General features: G+C 38.1%; 1 pseudogene; it reads left to right on the top strand.

Moving 5' to 3' along the window:
- Nucleotides 1-3,278: 3,278 nt before the first annotated feature.
- On the top strand, nt 3,279-4,947 carry LOC126584187 (probable esterase KAI2; annotated as a pseudogene).
- Nucleotides 4,948-7,473: the final 2,526 nt, after the last annotated feature.

Below are 7,473 nucleotides of genomic sequence, written 5' to 3'. Positions count from 1 at the left end.
TAAGTGTTAGTGAATCTATTGTTTTGATAAGATATGCATTCTATGAAACTAGTTTCAACGATTCAACCGTCAAAATTGTTTGTATATACTTCGAGATCATATGCGCCAAAAATAACAAAAAACAATCATTAAGAGATGAAGGATTGGGATAAAACTTTTTGACAGTCATAAACGAAAAATCACGATTTAACGGTTATTTCAACTCCGATTTTGATGATTTTTTTACAGCTACACTCCTTGACCCTATATGAATATAATGAACTAATTCGATCGTCAATTTAAAATACATTTTTCTAACAAAAATCCGAGCCGAACTACAATAATATATTTTTCCAATAAAAACCCGATCAGAACTACAATAATAAATTTAAAGCTACTTAATAAATATATATACCGTTCAATTTCTTATGTGTTATACGTACAAAATAAAAATTGAAAATAAATTGGTTTAGGCGGCGAAATATTTGAATTACGTCGCACAAAGTTTTAAAAAATAATTTTTTTTTTTTTTTGTAAAGACTTTGCACGACGAAGTTTAAAGTTTCGTCGCACAAAGTCACTTTGCACGACGATGTGTGTTTCGTCGCGCAAGGGTTTATTTTATTATATTTATTTTTGTAAAGACTTTGTGCAACAAAGTTTATAATTTCATTAAGCAAGACTTTGCGTGACGAAGTTTAAAGTTTCGTCACACAAAGTGACTTTGGGCAATGATGTGTGTTTTGCCGCGCAAGGGTTTTTTTTTTTACTAGTGGTTGGATGCACCTGCAACATGTACCATCAGTTATTAGGGACCAAAACTCTTTCACTTTGAGTTGATATCTCCAGTTGCCAAAATATAATAGCTAATAATTGTTGATTGTTTGAGATCCAAATTCCAAATTTTCTTTTCCTAAAACTAGCTATGGCACTATTAGTGGTATTTTCTTTATTTGTAAGTGTGAGTTTTAGGTTCGATTTTTGTCCAAAGCAAATTCAAACCAAATTATTATGGCTAGCCTATTATTAGATTTAGTTCACTCTCCAACATTTTTATATAGATAATATTGAATGTATTACGTATGAACTTTGATACGAAAGAATGTATACATACAATGTATAATTATTGTTTCATAGTGGACCCGAGAATTGAGTTTTGTGCTAGTTTTATAGAATAAAGAGTCTCTTACACTGAGTTATAATTTTGAGTTCTATGATAGTGATTTAAATTGTTTAGTTTTTTTTTTTTTGACAAGAAACAGTAGCATAGTCTTTCATTAATCAACACCAAACAATTATAGAGTGTCATTGGGTACATAATTCCAGTGATAAGTAAACTGATCTGGAATGAATTTGCACAAAATAGACAAATAACAGTAAACCCCTAGTAGATACCCACAAACACAACCACACAAGTGCCAAGTGTACAAGAACTACCAGTACAGATCTGTCACAATAAACGATAGCTGCAACAGAGAGATACCAGTAGACACAACGGTCATCGTTGAATAGCGAGGACACAAAAACTCATCGCAAAAGTGTGAGACCACGTCAAAGTCATCGTTAGCAGACGAGACTCACAATACACAACACACAAAGGCGAAGACTAAATTAGCCAAAACACCAGAGCCATTGCGGTGAATAAAGGCGAGAGGAACTTTACTACACCGAGAAGGGATCTGATGTACAACTCATAACAAGGGGAATGAGGCACTCAGGCCAAGGCCACCTATAAATTTCGAACAGTGGGACGCCAGCGTTCCCGCACAAGTCGAGCTGAGCCGCAATAAGACGTACATGCCAAGCTCCCAGGCCAAGCCGATCCTCTAGAGCTAAGAGCATCGAAGCCGTCGAGGAGGGTGACACCACCATGGTACCTAGTTGACGAGAGGGGATCCTACCCACCTGCAGCACAAATCTAAAACCCCACACTAGGAAATCAAGCGCCAAATCAAAGAAAATTTTGAAAGGGCATGGCCCAGGTCAAGGTATAGGGCATAGATCCATGGATATATGCACCCAAAATGGTGGGAGAGAAGCAAGGGATAGGAGAGAAGGAAGGGAAAGGTCAGGAATGAGGGGTTGGCATGAGGAGATTGGAAGAAACGAGAATGGCAAGGGGTGGAGGATGGTTGAGATGGGCAAGAAGGGGGAAGAGGAAGGGAGGAAGAGCTAGGAAAGGGAGGGGAGACGATGCCGCCAGCCCCCAACCATAGCCAGAAGCTAGCGGCAAAGGGGTTGACGACTAGGGTTTGGTTGAAAGAGGGATAGCTTTTTGGGAGAGAGCAAAACTTAAATTGTTTAGTTCAATATACAATAATTGACCAACAAGAGAATGACTAAAAAAAGGTATAGCTCACAATTAATATATATAGCTCACATCTCATACTATTGGAACAATATGTTGTAAGGATTATATGGTGCATGATTCTTCGATATAAGAATCAAACTCACCAAAACTTAGTCTAAAAAAGCCTAATCAATATGTATATCGGCACCAAACCATCTTTGAATTTAGCGGTTGTTGTTCTTTACTTTATTAGATGAGGTCTCGGGTCTAACTCGAGTGCAAGTACAACACATATTTATAGTGAGTTTGATAATCCAATATCTAGTTATGACTAGTCTCGTAGCTTAACTTAGTTATACAACTAAAATGGTCATAAATCGATATTTAAGTGATACAGCTGCCTATTAATCAATTAAGCTCACCATCTTCATGCCTTCAACCACATTTTTATTTCAACATATTAATCAATTTGTTTTTTCATTTAAGAAAGACGAACCTAAGATTTTGACTCTCAAACTCTATCCTCAAGTATGAGTCTACGATGGTCAATAAAAAAAGGTATGACTTTGGCAGAAGGTAGACTAATATGAATTGGGAACACTAAATTCGTTGTTTGTCAACCTTATAACATGGTGTTACGTGTTTTAATTTTTTTTACATCTGAATTTTTGGTAAAAAAATGGTTATAAAAAAAAAAAAACAAAAGCATCAGTCTTCTCAACGAGAGAAGGGCATCAAAATTTTTTATAGCCATGAAGAAATTCAAGTATGAACAGATTAAAATGCCATAAATTCAAGTGTTTTTAACTTACGTCACAAGAAAAGATTAAAACGCCACCACGTTAACGTCCTTGTTTCATGTCAATTCTCCTAGGCTACAACTAGCGTTCTTATATTTGTCCTAAATCGATGGTCTTGTGTATATAACTCCATAAAATACAGAAAACTCCAGTACACCAACAGTAGCTGATCAGTACCCCCCCTGATCATATCACCAGGATTCTTATATATGTAGTGCCAGTTATTACTTGTCAACCAAACCAACAAGTAACAGAGGGAGCAAGAAGAAAGAGAGAGGCGCAATGGGAATAGTGGAAGAAGCTCACAACGTGGGGGTCGTAGGGTCGGGTCAGCAAGTCCTAGTCCTGGCCCACGGCATCGGCACCGATCAGTCCATCTGGAAATACCTCGTCCCCCACCTCGTCGACGACAACCGCGTCATTATGTACGACAACATGGGCGCCGGAACCACCAACCCTGAATACTTCGACTTCGAGCGCTACTCCACCCTCGAAGGCTACACCTACGACCTTCTCGCCATTCTTGAGGAGCTCCACGTCAAGTCATGCATCTTCGTCGGCCATTCCTCCTCCGCCATGGTCGGCGCCATCGCCGCAGTCACCCGACCCGACCTCTTCACCAAGCTAATCATGATCGCCGCTTCCCCTAGGTAAACCTACATCGTCGTCTAATTACTCCATTTAATTAGGAACTGATCAAAGTCAATTATTATATTCTGAAATTCAGCTCAGTCCCACAATCCCAAATTTACCTCTCCAATAAGATATAAGTTTAATTTTTGTGATTTGGAGAGTTTAAAGCTCGGCCACTTCCAACAAAGTAGAGACTGAGGCCGTTCAAAATTTATTCGAGCAAATCCATCAATTTGATTACCTAATTAAGTCAATTGTCACTAATTTTCTACAATTTCACCTTTTTCGTTTGTTTTTTATGTGAGAAATTTTTTGTTAAATTAGTACATGTATGCTCAACGTGGATCCATCCATCTAGTTGAATAAGTAAATCTTCGAATTTTACCTTTTTGATTAATATAGACTCTCCAATCTTTCTCAATCATTTTTATGTTATTTAATTAGAGTCAATCTTTCTCAATCATTTTTATGTTATTTAATTAGAGTCAATCTTTCTCAATCATTTTTATGTTATTTAATTACACTTCCAAAACACAATTAACAATTCAACCAATTAAATTGTACCATTTTTATAGGTTTCTCAATGACGTGGAGAGATTTTTCAGTGTGACTGTCATACTAGGTGGTACACCACGTGTTTCTATATAAATGGTGGGTTATGTGTGTTAAAAGATTAATAACTTAAAAATTAAAAAATTTCACCACTTGCATAAAAACACGTGGTATACAATCTATGTTCTTGTCACAACTAAAAATTTCTCAACGATATGGACTACAACGAAGGATTTTAGCAAGAAGATCCGGAGCAACTATTCTAGGTGATCCAGTCCAACTACAAGGCATGGTGCTCCGGGTTCACGTCGTTGGCGGTGGGTGGCGACATCGACTCAATGGCGGTCCAGGAGTTCAGCCGAATCCTATTCAACAAGCGACCGGACATTGCCCTCAGCGTCACACAAACTGTATTACAAACCAACATGAGACAAATACTTACGTTAATCACGGTTCCAAGTCACATTTTACAAAGTGTAAAAGACCTTGTTGTCTCTATGGTTGTTTCCAAGTATTTGCACCAGAATTTTGACGGCGAGTCGATCGTTGAGATCATGTCGTCAGACGGTCATCTTCCGCAATTGAGCTCTTCGAATATCGTAACTCTAGTTAGGGCTGGGCATGGGCGGGGCTGGGCTTAAATTTGGAGGAACCGAACCCTACCCATTTTAAATAGTAATGGGGCGGGCCGGGTCGGGTAAAGAGATTTTGAGTTTGGGAACTATACCTAACTCGTCCCGTTTGAAACGGGCCAGTTCGGAGTGGGTCCACGGGTCCAATTATTTTTTTTTTTTTCTTCAGTTTTAGGCATACTGTCACTGTCTTTTTTTTCTTTCTCCTTTTCGTATCATCTTCATTCTCTCTTTATCTTTCTCTACTGTTCCCCACTCCCAAATCAAAAACTGAAGCAACCATCACATTTCCCAATAGTTGCATCACCTGGGCATTTGCCATCGTCAATGTCTTCAATTTCAATCATCTTTCTGTTCGCAACTTCAGTCATCTCTCTATTTGCAACTTCAATCGGCCTCAATACCGCCGCTTCACGATTTGGTGACAAGTCTCCACCTTTTCCCAATCTCCGACTCCTTCACACTTACTTGTATTTGGTTTGTCGGATCTAATGGTTTCTTGACTTGCAGGTGTTGGGAAGTGGCGGATCGACGATATTGTCAACATATTGGACTTTAGACTTGGGAGAGAAGGAAAAAGAGTCGATGAGGCTTTCGAGTTGGGAATTAAAAAGGCTGATTAAGGAGGGTTGGGAAGATGAGCTAATTAAAGACCATCAACAGAGCTCGGCTTCTATGCAAATATGAGTCAGATAAAGCTCGGCTTCCGTTCCTTCGAGTTCAACTGAGAGAGACTAAGAATCGAGTGAGATAACTATGGGAGAGAGAGATCGAGATGGAGGACTCTGGGAGAGAGAGATCGAGAGGGAGGACTACGGAGAAGAGTTTCAATTTGTGTCTGGGAGAAAATGATGTGGTGTGTGTGTGGGATTTGAGATTGACAGGTTTATTAGATACGGTTCGAGCTGAAGGCCTGTGTCTTCAAAAAATTGGATCTGCTTCGCCCCTCTGTTTACTTGGACCTGCCCCACCCTGTTTTGTATATAAAATAATATGGCATGCCCCGTACCCCCTAGAACCGTTAGTACCTGCCCCTACCCGCGGGCCCAGGGCCCGTTTGCCCATCCCAAACTTCGGTGCTGCTCAAGCACATCAAATATGACATAAGGGCCTAATTGTATTAATGTTTTTTTTTTTCAGGGCATAGTTGTAATATTAATCTTCGGGTGGAGTGCAACTTGAAGTTTTCATTCGATAATGGAATGTTATGTGGAGCAAAATAAACAAGCTTTATTATTGAATACATAAAATACAACATCGGTCTTTGTCTACATGTCTCAAAAGGTCGTTGTCTTTGTTGGTTGTTGGTTTGACTTCGGAGTCATATGGATAATGTGTGATGCGATAGGACATGGACAACGTCATAAGAGGAAAAGGATCCGGATCCCGTGATCGTGATCGTTCATTGTACATCGTGAGGTCAGAAATCATTTTAAAATTTAAAATTAAAATTATATATATAAGACATGCATACAAAAACAAAACTTCTGCTTCTCCAATTTAGGAGCCCTGTGTGGCCATGGACGGAGGGAGGTAAGGCCCAGTGGGGGCACATGCCCCCTTTCATCCCTTTTTTTTCATTACAAATTATTTAATTAATTATTCTCATTTTTTTGCTTTGCGGATTATTCAATTAATCATATTAAAATTGTGAAAATCCTCTTTTAGTTTTTAAATGCCCTCCGTCTTGTATATTTTTCTCACGCACTAATGTCTAAACCTTGTTGAGTTGCATGTATTTGGTTAATTAGTACAAATGTGCATTAGATTGTCAACAATTAAAGAGAAAATTAGACAATAGAGTAATAAAATTAGGCATTTTGTAATTATTTTTTTTACCATTTGTTAAAGAACTAGCTTTATTTGTCCGAAAAATGAGCTCAAATTTTTTCAAGTGCCCCCTCTTAGTTAAATTTCTAATTTCGTCCTTGCTTGCGGTGGCACCACTTGCACTTTCTCAAGCGGCCCTGAATGGAAGTTAATGTTCGACGTTTTCCACTTTGTATTATGGAAGTATAAAAGCTTGTTCCCAAGGAGGGATGCATGTTATATATAAGTTAAAAGGCGAGCGAAAAATGGGATCCTAAATTTTGTAATACACTTGTCATGACTGATTACTCATGAGTCATGAGAGCAGTTGCATGAACATCTATGTTCACATGGGATGTCCACAATCTACGGATGTCCACATTCATTGTACTCAAAACATGTGCATATTTCGACGCTGACTCTTACATGTAAAATTTTTATTTTTACGTAACGTTTGGATCTAATAATACAATATTATATGAAGAAAAATGCACATATAATATTATATTATTGGGCCGGAACATTACGGTGACAGTAAACTGTTTGATGCAAGTTCTTCTCCTATTTTAAAATTAGAGCATAGGTTTAAGTCATATTCCAGCATGACCCTAGCAAACGATCACATAAAAGTTCTAAAGACCAGTTTAGTATTGTTTTTGTTCTTTTAATAAACTGTTTTTGTTGCACATTAAAAATGATAAGTTGTAAAATAAAGATGTTAAGCATTTGGTAAGTTGTATTTTATCAGTGTTGTGGGACAAAAAAATAGTATCATATC

The sequence above is a fragment of the Malus sylvestris genome, chromosome 2 (assembly GCF_916048215.2).
Source record: "Malus sylvestris chromosome 2, drMalSylv7.2, whole genome shotgun sequence".
Classification (NCBI taxonomy): domain Eukaryota; kingdom Viridiplantae; phylum Streptophyta; class Magnoliopsida; order Rosales; family Rosaceae; genus Malus; species Malus sylvestris.
This window is presented reverse-complemented; position numbering and strand designations above follow the sequence as displayed.